The 13,176-nt window shown below is 43.6% G+C and overlaps 1 protein-coding gene across 3 annotated transcripts in view; it reads left to right on the forward strand.

Moving 5' to 3' along the window:
* The window catches only part of LOC121535149 (glypican-5), a 209,612-nt gene that overhangs the window by 69,169 nt on the left and 127,267 nt on the right, over nt 1-13,176 (forward strand). The gene's annotated exons all lie outside the window — the stretch shown is intronic.

Genomic DNA, 13,176 nt, shown 5'->3' on the forward strand with positions numbered 1-13,176 from the left:
CTGAATACCACAATGCTCCAACAACCTTTACTGGTAACTTTTACTGTCTGACTCTACTGGCTTTACTGGGTCTCATATGGAGTTACATTTAGTTATACACTAAACACTCTGTTTCTCTCTGTTTCTCTCTGTTTCTCTCTGTTTCTCTCTGTTTCTCTCTGTTTCTCTCTCTCTCTCTCTCTCTCTCTCTCTCTCTCTCTCTCTCTCTCTCTCCGTCTCGCTGAGTTTCTATGGAAGGTGTTAGCCAATAGCCATTGTTGTGATGTGGTGTATTGGGAGTCTGGGGTTGCAGTAGGGAGAGACTGTGACTCAGACAGAGCATATGATCCCTGTCTGGCTCTGAACATGAACTAGAGATATCTTGACTGAACTAGCGGAGAGGAAGGAAACTGGCGGAGAAAAAGAGATCCCTGAACTGGACATGCTGGCTTGCCTCTGTCTTAATTGCCCCCAGAGAGAGTGGAGTGGATGAGTTGCCAGGTTTAGAGGCAGGGTCCGTCCAAGTATGCAGACCTAGAACCCAGGGTCTGGCTGCCTACTTGGTATTCATGAGGCAACACACACACACACACACCCAGCTAAGGGACAAATTGTTTCTGGCAAAGTGGCATCCTCCAATGGGACAATGATGTTTGGTCCTTGGCTCTATACACACACACAAGATATGGGGACGTACAATTCAGTCCCATTCAAAATCTTATTTTCCCTAACCCCTAACACAGACACACACACACACACATACAGTGGACACACAGACACAATCATTCACCCCTCTCACACACACTTTGCCCCCCCCACACTCCTACGTACAGTGGGGACCCAGGGAATGTGAAACAGTAAGGGCCTGGCCTTCTTAAAGCACTGTGCTATGTCTTTATAGAACACTGGTGGCCAGTGAAGGACAACTATGAAGACCCAAACCACACGACTACCATGCCGGGTCACCTTTCACTGGCACCTTCTAACCCTCACCCTCCCCTCACCCCCCTCCCACTCTTCAATATCACCCCCATCTCTCTATCCCTTTCTTTTAAACATTCCTCTATTCACCACTATTCATTTTGCAGTGAAAAGCAAAGCAATTAGAAAGAAGTGTACAGGGGTTTCTCGAAGATTCACTCTTGTTTTTTCACAAATTTGTCTTGATTCATACGTGTACTGTAGACTGTACTGTAGACGTGTACTGTAGACTGTACTGTAGACGTGTACTGTAGACGTGTACTGTAGACTGTACTGTAGAATGTACTGTAGAATGTACTGTAGACGTGTACTGTAGAATGTACTGTAGACGTGTACTGTAGAATGTACTGTAGATGTGTACTGTAGACGTGTACTGTAGACTGTACTGTAGAATGTACTGTAGACTGTACTGTAGACGTGTACTGTAGACTGTACTGTAGAATGTACTGTAGATGTGTACTGTAGACTGTACTGTAGAATGTACTGTAGATGTGTACTGTAGAATGTACTGTAGACGTACCAGTAGCTATGTCTCTGGGATTTCTGCCGACTCGTTTGTTATGTAGAGTTGTTATTAAATTAATTATTGTGATGCTGTGGTTTTACACTGGGAACTTATCCCAAACAGTTTAGTGGTTGACTCACACACCAGGGCTCTCTCTCACTCTCTCTCTCTCTCTGCTCTCTCTCTCTCTGCTCTCTCTGCTCTCTCTCTCTTCTCTCTCTCCCCTCTCCGCTCTCTGGATTAATTTTTAACACGTTCCCACTCTTATTGAGACTGGGGAGATGAGGAAGTGACCTTTCTGGTCCCCACAAGGATGGTAAAACCAAACACACACACACACACACACACACACACAAACCCCCCACCCCCCATCCACTCAATTTAAATCTACTCCAAAATATGACAGACAGGCATCCTAGTCCTCCCCCCATCCCCTCACAGAGCCCTACACCTATTTTAGACTATAAAGATGCCCCCCTAGCATAGTGAATGGAATCCCTCCCCTAGTCCTTCTGGCCATAGTTTCCATTATTTCCAGTCCCAGCAGCATGCTATTAGCATTCCTCCATAAGGCAGTAATGACAAGACAGGCTAAAACCATGGGGGGAGAAGATAGACAGCCACATTACACTGGCTGGCTTCATCCACACCACAGTTACTGATCTTTCTTATGTGTATGTATGTGTGTGTGCGTGTGTGCGTGCGTGTGGAGGGGTGTGGGGAGCGGGACTGTCATATTTTGGAGTACAATTAAATTGCCTCTAGACTATGATCTAAGGTCAGCTATGCGTTTCCCCATCTATTGGTTGAGATGAGGATTTGGGAGGGTAACCTGTTTCTAGATCTGTGTCTTAAGGACAACTTTTTGGCAGGGAGTCGATCCCCATCAAAGATTGGCTGCTAACTCAGCAAGACTGATCTTCATTAGCTGATGATGTTGCTCTCTAACACAGGGAACATTCCTCTCCTCCGTTCACCCCTCTATTCCTTTTCCCCCATCCTGTCTATCTTTCTTGCCAGGTCTTCATAATGTGCTGATAGCAGCATTACCGCTGAGCAACACAAGCATTCTTCTCACACACACACACACACACACACACACACACACCATGGAAACACAGTGTAATTGTCAACCATCATGGCTGCACTATTACTTTATAGTCAAAGTATCCATTACTGGGATCGTGGGAATTTCACAATTCATATAGTTTTTACAAATGCATAATTTCTCAGATATGTCATTTTATAAAATCTTTATTATTAGCTGATGGAATGATGGGGGGGATGAAGCAGAGGAGCGGTGAGATGGAGGGAGAGCTTGGTTCTGATCCCCACAGCTGCACTGGTTCACATGGAGCAAGGGATGATGGGAGGAGGAGAAACTAGGCTGAGACTGTGATTTATGATGAGTAATGACTCTCAGCCTCACCTCTTCTCCACTGAGGCAAAGCCCTGACCTGTACTCATAAAGCATCTCAGTAGGAGTGCTGATCTAGGTTCAGTTTAGCCTTTTACATTCTAATGAATAAGATAACATGGACAGGGGCGACCTGATCCTAGACCAGTACTCCTACTCTGAGATGCTTTATGAATACAGGCCTAAACACTAAATAATGAGGCACTATGATACTGCTTTAGTAATTACCCCCTTGATATCAATGTGAAAACGGCCCTAAAAGGATTGTACACTGTACTCAGTTTAAATACCAGACAGCAACTACTGGGAGAGTAGATTTCCAACCTGTTGTCACCCCAAGTCACCTCCTTTCCCTTACATGACCCTCTCCCTTCATATCCCTGCCCTCCGTATCATCTCCACCCCCCTGTGGCTTCACCTGGTGCCCACTAGACTGGCATGCCAACATACAATCCCCACTGTCCTCAAAAAGGCACCAACTGAACAACCATTAGCGTGCTTCTGGTGTTGTTTTAATGTTGATAGGCCTATTACTTTAGTATTGCAGTGCATTCATGGAAATTTGAGTGCAGTGGGTGCATCCACTGTGACTCAAATATGATTGGTGGTCTTTGGCGATTGTTCATTTCCTCTTTCTGGTTGTGTGTGTGAGCCTCAGATGCCGGATCACACACAGCGGCATGATGGACTCAATTGACCTCCCTCTCTCTCTATCGCTCTCTCCAACTCGCTCTCTCTTCCCCTCTCTCCAACTCGCTCTCTCTCTCTCTCTCTCACTCGCTCACTCTCTACCTGTCATTTAATGCATCTCATTCTCTGAGAACCTCTGCCACATTTATAGTTTAGGCCAAATGTGTTTACAGCGATGGGATTGGATGACAATCCATGTCAACAGCAAACTCCAAAGCAACATCCGTATTTATAAAATAAATAAATAAACTATTATTTTGAAATCCTATGTTAATAATTTAATGATATACACTACCGGTCAAAAGTTTTAGAACACCTACTCATTCAAGGTTTTTTTTTTTTTTTTTACTATTTTCTACATTGTAGAATAATAGTGAAGATATCAAAACTATGAAATAACACATATGGAATCATGTAGTAACCAAAAAAGTGTTCAACAAATCAAAATATATTTATATTTGAGATTCTTCAAATAACCCTTTGCCTTGATGACAACTTTGCACACTCTCAACCAGCTTCACCTGGAATGCTTTTCAAACAGTCTTGAAGGAGTTCCCACATACAGTTGAAGTCGGAAGTTTACATACACTTAGGTTGGAGTCATTAAAACTCGTTTTTCAACCACTCCACAAATGTCTTGTTAACAAACTATAGTTTTGGCAAGTCGGTTAGGACATCTACTTTGTGCATGACACAAGTAATTTTTCCAACAATTGTTTACAGACAGATTATTTCACTTATAATTCACTGCATCACAATTCCAGTGGGTCAGAAGTTTACACACACTAAGTTGACTGTGCCTTTAAACAGCTTGGAAAATTCCAGAAAATGATGTAATGGCTTTAGAAGCTTCTGATAGGCTAATTGACATCATCTGAGTCAATTGGAAGTGTACCTGTGGATGTATTTCAAGGCCTACCTTCAAACTCAGTGCCTCTTTGCTTGACATCATTGGAAAATCAATAGAAATCAGCCAAGACCTCAGAAAGAAAAGTCTGGTTCATCCTTGGGAGAAATTTCCAAACGCCTGAAGGTACCACGTTCATCTCTACAAACAATAGTACGCAAGTATAAACACCATGGGACCACGCAGCTGTCATACCGCTCAGGAAGGAGACGCATTCTGTCTCCTAGAGATGAACGTACTTTGGTGTGAAAAGTGCAAATCAATCCTAGAACAACAGCAAAGGACCTTGTGAAGATGCTGGAGGAAACAGGTACAAAAGTATCTATATCCACAGTAAAACGAGTCCTATATTGACATAACCTGAAAGGCCGCTCAGCAGGGAAGAAGCCACTGCTCCAAAACCGCCATATAAAAAGCCAGACTACGGTTTGCAACTGCACATGGAGACAAAGATCATACTTTTTGGAGAAATGTCCTCTGGTCTGATGAAACAAAAATAGAACTGTTTGGCCATAATGACCATCATTATGTTTGGAGGAAAAAGGGGGTGGCTTGCAAGCCGAAGAACACAATCCCAACCATGACGCATGGGGGTGGCAGCATCATGCTGTGGGGGTGCTTTGCTGCAGGAGGGACTGGTGCACTTCACAAAATAGATGGCGTCATTAGGAAGGAAAACTATGTGGATATATTGAAGCAACATTTCAAGACATCAGTCAGGAAGTTAAAGCTTGGTCACAAATGGGTCTTCCAAATGGACAATGACCCCAAGCATACTTCCAAAGTTGTGTCAAAATGGCTTAAGAACAACAAAGTCAAGGTATTGGAGTGGCCATCACAAAGCCCTGACCTCAATCCTATAAAACATTTTTGGGCAGAACTGAAAAAGCGTGTGCGAGCATGGAGGACTACAAACCTGACTCAGTTACACCAGCTCTGTCAGGAGGAATGGGCCAAAATTCACCCAACTTATTGAGGGAAGCTTGTGGAAGGCTACCCGAAATGTTTGACCCAAGTTAAACAATTTAAAGGCAATGCTACCAAATACTAATTAAGTGTATGTAAACTTCTGACCCACTGGGAATGTGATGAAATAAATAAAAGCTGAAATAAATCATTCTCTCTACTATTATTCTGACATTTCACATTCTTAATATAAAGTGATGATCCTAACTGACCTAAAACAGGAACTTTTTACCTGGATTAAATGTCAGGTAAAGATCTCGTACAACGCTGTGTAATACTCCCTTCACAGAACAGCGCAAACTGGCTCTAACCAGAATAGAAAGAGGAGTGGGAGGCCCGGGTGCACAACTGAGCAAGAGGACAAATACATTAGAGTGTCTAGTTTGAGAAACAGACGCCTCACAGGTCCTCAACTGGCAGCTTCATTAAATAGTACCCGCAAAACACCAGTCTCAACGTCAACAGTGAAGAGGCAACTCCGGGATGCTGACCTAGGCAGAGTTGCAAAGAAAAAGCCATATCTCAGACTGGCCAATAAAAAGAAAAGATTAAGATGGGCAAAAGAACACTGGACTTTTTGAGTATGTGTCCAGTTTATTCTTTCTTTCCGGCATTTGAGGTATCCATGTAAATTACATTTTTCAAATGTGTTATGTTATTCGGTGCCCGATAGACTATTGTTAAAAAGGTCATTTAGCAGATGGTTTTATCCAATGTGACTTACAGTAAGCACACATTCAGTATGTGACTTTAAGTGGCATGGGGAATAAACTCCACAACCCTGATATTACAAGCAACAAATGATCCAACCAACTGAGCTATTGGATGCAGGAACACTCTCCCTTCTTTGAACCAGCAACCTAAGGATTGCTGCTGTATCACCTACAGTCCTCTGCTCTACCAACTGAGACAGGTGAGGAACAAAGCTCAGCGGTGTATGTGAAAGAGTATGTTCCTGTGTCCCAATCAAAAGTAGATGGCTGTGATTCCTACCATGAAGCCTTGAAAACATCTACGAAAAGCTTGAGGAAAAGGTTCCCTCCTTCGAGAAGGATTTCTGCTTTTTCACCTACAGTCCTCAGCTCTACCAACTGAGCTATCAAAGGGGTGTTTGTGTTTGTGTGACTGTGTTTACAATCAGCAGGATTGTCTGTGAGCGTTGAGTTGTGAGTGGCATGTGGACTTTGGCTGAGCTGGCACAGATGGGTGTTCTCATGGTTGAACACACTGGCAATGGATGGATGGATATGGTGTGTGTGTATCCGTGCATGAGTGTGACATCTTTCCAGAATGCAAAACAGCAGTAGACAATAGGGGGGCAAACTGGCCTGAGAGCAGTGTGTTTGGGGTTTAGAGGGGGCTGCACAGTGATTCCTGCCTTAAGACCATCAAAAAGTCAGCCAAAAGCTGGAGGAAAAGGTTTCCTCCTTCGAGATGGTTTTGAATCAGCAACCTAATAATCTCTGTTTTCCCACATACAGTTACCAACTGAGCTATCGAAGGTCCATAGACTACTTTCAGGGTGAGGAACCATCTAACATCATGTTGTGAAATATGTTACGTCCCCTTTAATATGCTCTGGTTGGTCAGGCTGAAATTGTACATATAATTAAAACGAACAAGATCCAGAAAAAGGTTTTCTCCTTAGAGACAGATTTGAACCAGTGACCTAAAGACCTCTGCTTTTGTAACTACAGTCCTCTGAGCTATCGAAGGGATGATTGTGATTTAGTCAACAGAAAAAAAGAAAGAGTCAACAGTATTATGTGTGTGTTGGGAGTGAACCATTGGCAGTAGACAATAGGGGGCCAAACATCCCCACACCCCACCCTTCCCTGAATGCAGTGTGTTTGGGGTTGAAAGGGGGCCAGAACCATACGGGACCTGTCGGCCCAACAGGGCTTAACATCCTTGGGCGATTGTCCAGTCAGGCTTTTTCAGGACCGATCAAAACTCTACAGATTATCCAAGAAATAGCCATTAGATCCAGGAAAATGGACAGGGTATGAGAAACCCTGTTGTAGAGCACTGTGAGCTGTGAGTGGCCTCTGTTAAGAATGCAAACCATCAGTGGACAATTGAGGGCCTAACCCAGCATTTCCCAAACTCTGTCCTGGGGACCCCAAGGGGTGCACATTTTTTGTTTTTGCCCTAGCACTACACAGTTGATTAAAAATAATCAACTCATCGCCAAGCTTTGATAATTTGAATCAGTTGTCTAGTGCTAGGGCAAAAACCTTGGGGTTCCCAGGGCCGAGTTTGTGAAAATGTGGCCTAACCTGTGTTGGGGTCAATTCCATTTCAATTCCAGTCAATTCAGAAAGTAAACCATGTTCCAATTCTACATTTTTCCTCATTGAAACGCATTGGAAGATAATTGGAGTTGGAATTTCATTGTACTTCCTGAATTTACTGGAATTTAAATGGAATTGACCCCAACCCTGGAGAACACCCACACTCCTGCCCAAGTGCGTTTGGTGTTGAGAGGGGACTGCACATGATCCAAACAAATGAGTGCAGGAAAAGGTCTCCCCCTTGGCCAGATTTGAACAAGTGACCTAAGGATTTCTGCTTGTACACCTACAGTCCTCTGCTCTACCAACTGAGCTATCAAAAGTTTGATACATCAGGGGCTAAACCTACAGGTAATGTAGAGGCAAGGGTCAGAGGTGCCTGTGTATTGGCCTTTGTGTCCAATGCAATAATGGCCATTGAAAAGTCTACCAAAAGTAAATACATTTCCTCCTTCGAGACAGATTTGAACTAGCTATCTAAGGATCTCTGCCATTGCATCTACAGACCTCCGCTCTACCAACTGAGCTTTCAAAGGGGTAGTTATGCTTGAGTGACTGTGTGTTTAGAGTAAGCAGTATCGTCTGAGCTCTGTAAAAACTGTGAGTGGCCTATGCACTGGTGCACCGTTCCTATGGTTTCACACACACTGGCAGTGTACAGAGGATGTGTGCGAATGCACACACATGAGCGTTAACTCTGTCCAAAATGCAAACCAATAGTGGACAAAATGTCTGGAGAACATCCCCAACCTTAGCCAGAATCATCAGGGAGATGCAGGACAACATTTCCTACTTCAAGACAGATTTGAACCAGCAACCTAAGGATTGCTGCTATTTAACCTACAGACCACCACTCTACCAACTGAGTTATTGAAGGGTAACTCTGTGTTTAGAGTCAGCAGTAGGCTATTGTCTGTGCTCTATTGTAGAGCGCTGCTGTGAGTGGCCTATGCATTGGCAGATACAGGTACTCCGTTCATATGGTTAAAAAAATAGGTGAACCAAAAAAAAAAGACTTCTCTGGTTGAAAACGGCCTATGTGGCATTGATGTTAGTCAGAAACATTTATTCTAGTGCCAAAATTGACTACAAATTGTAAATAATATAATTTTGTTCATAAAGTTAGTTTTTTCCAAAACTGAGATTTGCTAGATTTAGGGAAAACAATTATGTTCCTTGGATATTTGAAGGGGTTGGGTTTTGATTTCAATCATGCAGAGTCATGTCCACTAGCCCACTAACACTGTGGTCCTCTGTAGCTTAGCTGGTAGAGCACGGTGCTTGTAACGCCAAGGTAGTCGGTTCGATCCCCGGGACCACCCATACACAAAAAATGGATAAAAGTGTCTGCTAAATGGCATATTATTATTATTTATTATTAACACATGATGGTAATGCCTAGGGAGAATTGTCATGCACTCAGAAACAGCTGTGCTGAGTGAGCTTTATCCAACCGTAGCAGCAGAATCAACCTGCAGCCTTCCCATTTATAGACAGCAGAAAATTCTGTGGAAATAGCCATTCGCACGCATCACCTCGGACTTGTTTACATGACAAAACAATACATAGACAGAAGGAGACTTGGTGTTTATAAAGGGCTTGGGTTCTTTCCAACTCAAACATCCTCATATTCGTGAGCTAACATAAGCATCACAAACACAACTGTCATCAAAGACACTGGTGCTCTAGAAAGCAGGAAATGCTCGGAGCTTGGGATTCTTCAAATGTTCATTGGTAAGCTGCCTCACGCGGTTGCTAAGCAATTCGTCATGCGTACGGTGGCTGTTTGGGATATTTAGTAAAGAGGAACACACAATGGTAGCGAACATAACAAACCCACTTCAAACTCTTTTCTTAATGAGGACGTGAAAAAGCAAGACGAAATGAGTGAGTTCAGCCCCCCTTTAACACACTAGTAATATACAGAGGGATGGACCGGGTGTGTGTGTGTGTCTGTATTAACTCTGTCCAGAATGCAAACTAACAGTGGACAATAATGAGCCAAACTAGCCAGAAAACAACCCCACCCCACACCCCTCAAAAGACATTGGAAGAGTCGGCCAAAAGCAAGAGAAAAAGGTTTCCTCCTTCAAACCAGATTTGTACCAGCAACCTAAGGATCTCTGTTTTTCCACTTACAGTCCTCTGCTCTACCAACTGAGCTATCCAAGAGGTAATTGTTTGTGTGTGACTGTCCAGAATTCAAACCAGCAGTGGACAATAGGGGGCCAAACTCGCTGGACAACCACCTACCTACCTTCCCACCCCTACCCAGAATGCAATGCGAGAGGGGGGCTGAGAAAGTTACCCTGGCGTTCCTTGGCTGATCCCTAGATAAACAAACCAAGAGGACAGCCTGGGACCACCATTGCTATCTGTAAGGCAATACTCCCCTAGAGACTGGGATGGACTGGGACGGCCTGGAATGGACTGGGACGGCCTGGGATGGGTCGGACACTCTCTAGTTCATTCCCTCGCTCTTTGCTCCTCTCCTCTCAACTCTCTGGCCTCGGGGTAGACCAGGGATATACACAGGGACATATGAGATGGAGACGATACATAAACACAAGTGTGGGGGATTATAGACATATAGATACACACACACACACACACACACACACCGCAGGCAGGCTTACAAATGCAAACACACGTGCAGGCATACAAATGCGAACACACACACATATGCAGGCATACAAATGTGAACACACAGGTACAGAAGCATATACAGAACTTATAATAACACACACATACTCTTGCCTCCAATTTCATCGCCCTCTTCCCAAATGTATAGAGAACGCATGTCTTTGTTTTCCCCAAAGGCCGAGCAGCTTCGCAAAGTGCATCAGACCATGGCATCATATGCCTTCATTCTCCAGGAAGTCACCAGAGGAATGCTTGAAATGGAATAGCTGCCATTTAAAATAATTAACAAGGACAAACAGGTGGTCAAAGACACATGCACGCACTCGGCTTCCATTCCCATGCCATCACCGAGGTCAGGAGTTAATTGATTTATCGTTGCATTATAGTCTGTGCCATCCGTCAAGCTATCCTCTGATTGGTCAATGGGCTTAAGCGGCCAATCCGGCTATCATATCTAGCTTCTGAGGCTATTCCTCTCTGTTTGTCCCTCTTGTGGCCCCAAACTGTCTTGATATTTATTTTCCGTATCATTTCTGTTTTAGTGGCTTATGTTGATTCTAACCTACCATTACTTTTTGTTTTGTTTACATAGCTCCATGTTTAGTTAGGCGTCCGATGGATTTGTGCCCATGTTATTGTCTCTACGGGATGCTTCACTGACAGAAACCCCTTGTCTTGATCTCCTAAACTGGGTGGTATTTATTAGGGTTCATCGTGGCAAAATGTTTTGCAACAGAAAAGCAAAACGAGCATTTCTTATTGGACAAGTTCAGGTAGTTCCTCCCTGTTTCAGTCCTTTTTTCCTCAGTGTGGTGCCTGATGAACACGACCCAGTGTTTCTTTCTTGTGAAAGAGAAAGAACAGAACACACATAAGTGTTATCGACTTCCTCTTCCAACTCATATTTAGAGGGAACATTTACATAATTGTCTCTGCAAAACAAACATTTCATTCTGGAGACAGACGAGACATGGCGTTGGATTATGCCAAATTTCAACACTTATGAAAGAATGAGAAAAAAGCTAATCCAAAAAGTAATAATAAATCACTCTGATATAAATATGTACAAATATATAAACATTAAATAAACATATATTGAAGATATACACTGAGTGTACAAAACATTAGGAACACCTGCTTTTTCCATGACATAGACTGACCAGTTGAATCCAGGTGAAAGCTATGATCCCTTATTGATGTAACTTGTTAAATCCACTTCAATCAGTGTAGATGAAGGGCAGGAGGCTGGTTAAAGAAGGATTTTTAAGCCTTGAGACAATTGACACATGGATTGTGTATGTGTGCCATTCAGAGGGTGAATGGGCAAGACAAAATATTTTGGTGCCTTTGAACGGTGTATGGTAGTAGGTGCCAGGCACACCGGTTTGTGTCAAGAACTGCGAAGCTGCTGGGTTTCCCGTGTGTATCAAGACTGGTCCATCACCCAAAGGACATCAAGCCAACTTGACACAACTGTGGGAAGCATTGGAGTCAACATGGGCTAACATCCCTGTGGAATGCTTTCAACACCTTGCAAAGTCCATGCCCCGAATTGAGGCTGTTCTGAGGGCAAAAGGGGGTGCAACTCAATATTAGGAAGGTGTTGCTTTTGTTAACCAATGAAAATGCCCTGTCTGGATAGATACATGTACATTATTGGCTTGACTATGCCACTTTGTTCAGCTTAGCTAGGAAGTGTTGCTGTGTATGAGACTGTGTGTTCAGCTGTCTTGTCTGTTTGGTTTAGTCTGTTAGTAGCTTCTCAAAACTCCCTCCAGTTCCCTCTGATGGTGTCTGAGACAGATCCTCAGCCTCTTGTCTCTGTCTGCTACTGCTGTTGGACGATATTGTCCAATAGTGTGTGTGTGTGTGTGTGCCTGCCTACGTGAGTGTGTGTCTGAAACATTCAATTGTGTGTGTGTGTGTATGTGGGCGTCAGGGGAATGCCAGTCCTGTAATAGCTATGGTTATTAATACTGGGGAGTCTGGGTGCTACCCCTCCACACACCTGCCCAGTCTGCCAGGCAGGCCCACCACACACACACAGGCCCAGACCTCTCAAACACTGCCCCCATGTATTTGAACATGGCCAAACAGGAGTGTGTGTCGTCTGGGCATGACCCAACAGGACCCTGTGGTGTCTGAATACGACCCAAACTGCTCTATAGGGATATAATCAGTAGAAAAAGGGGGTTTGGTGTGTCTGTCTGTGTGTCTGTCTGTGTGTCTGTCTGTGGTGTGTTTGAGCCGTGGTGGTTGGTTTGAATCCAACATGAATTAGATGTTTATAATCCTACTGCTTGGAGAGAAATGTTTTCCCTTTTGACATTGTTCTTTTCAACTTGTCAGTGCAGCGAATGCAACAAAACCATGTGCCAATCAACAAAGATTTAAAAGTGTCTCGATCAGTCCACATTACCTTCCCTCAAGTGTTCTAGCTTGGATAATTTCATAAAACAAACAGTTTACAAGTTTACAATTTACAAGTGTTCCAACAAAATGTTGGCCTTGCAGAGCACGTGGGGGCAGTCAGTATGTAAATTATTTTGACATTTAAATTGTTAGAAAAATTGCATGGAATAATACAAAGAGAGCATTTTTGGCTGCTCCACCGTTGTTGGGCATAAAATGGTTGAACCTTGCATGTCATTTGATTTCCCATATAGTCCATGGGTTCATGCGTGTGTGCATTCCAGTGAGTGAGCATGTTTGTGTGTGTCTGTGTGTGTGTCTGTGTGTGCGTGTGTGTGTGCATCCAGTCAGTGTGCATGTTTGTGTGTGTCTGTGTGTGTCT

This window comes from Coregonus clupeaformis, chromosome 21 (genome assembly GCF_020615455.1).
Source record: "Coregonus clupeaformis isolate EN_2021a chromosome 21, ASM2061545v1, whole genome shotgun sequence".
NCBI classification, from domain to species: domain Eukaryota; kingdom Metazoa; phylum Chordata; class Actinopteri; order Salmoniformes; family Salmonidae; genus Coregonus; species Coregonus clupeaformis.